Here is a 641-nt window from a genome sequence, read left to right as displayed (position 1 = left end):
TTCTAATAAGGTATGTTTTTAAAATAAACATCTATCCCTTATATGTTTGTTTATATATTTAGAAGAAAAATAAATCAAAATGCACTAGGGCCCAAAAAAGTTATTTCAATTTCTCAGAATAATCTCCCGAAAATTTGTACTGAAAAAGGAGGACCTCTTCTCAGAATTTTCTCCATACCTTACCCCGATATGCAAATCAAGCATTTCTGCACCGTTTAGAATCTTATCCATACTTTTAAAAAAAATCATGTTGACAATCCCCTTTTCCCACTCTGTCGTAAACAGAGATATCAATATGTACCTTTACAAAAAACTATCTCCATCTTGTGTCTGTCTGTCATGTACCTGTGTGTAAAAAAATACATAGTAAAATTTTCAGTCCATATCCTTCAAAACATTAAAACCTTTTTAATCTTTTAAATTTGGGTTGCAATTTTTTTATTCCTTAATTTTCTTCTAAATATTTAGTAGGTTTTAAAGACCAGGATATGAAAAGAAATACAAAGATAGATGTTTTAACTGAAGTTTTAAAGAAGCATTTGCATGCTGATAATCAAGTATAAAAATTTTTCCCTGAATATATAATAAATTGTTATATGAAAAATCCCTACATTCTTCCTGTAGATATAATATATTAAAAT

Source organism: Penaeus monodon, chromosome 24 (assembly GCF_015228065.2).
Source record: "Penaeus monodon isolate SGIC_2016 chromosome 24, NSTDA_Pmon_1, whole genome shotgun sequence".
In the NCBI taxonomy this organism is placed as follows: Eukaryota; Metazoa; Arthropoda; class Malacostraca; order Decapoda; family Penaeidae; genus Penaeus; species Penaeus monodon.
The sequence above is the reverse complement of the archived record's forward strand: the minus strand, read 5'-3'. Positions refer to the sequence as shown.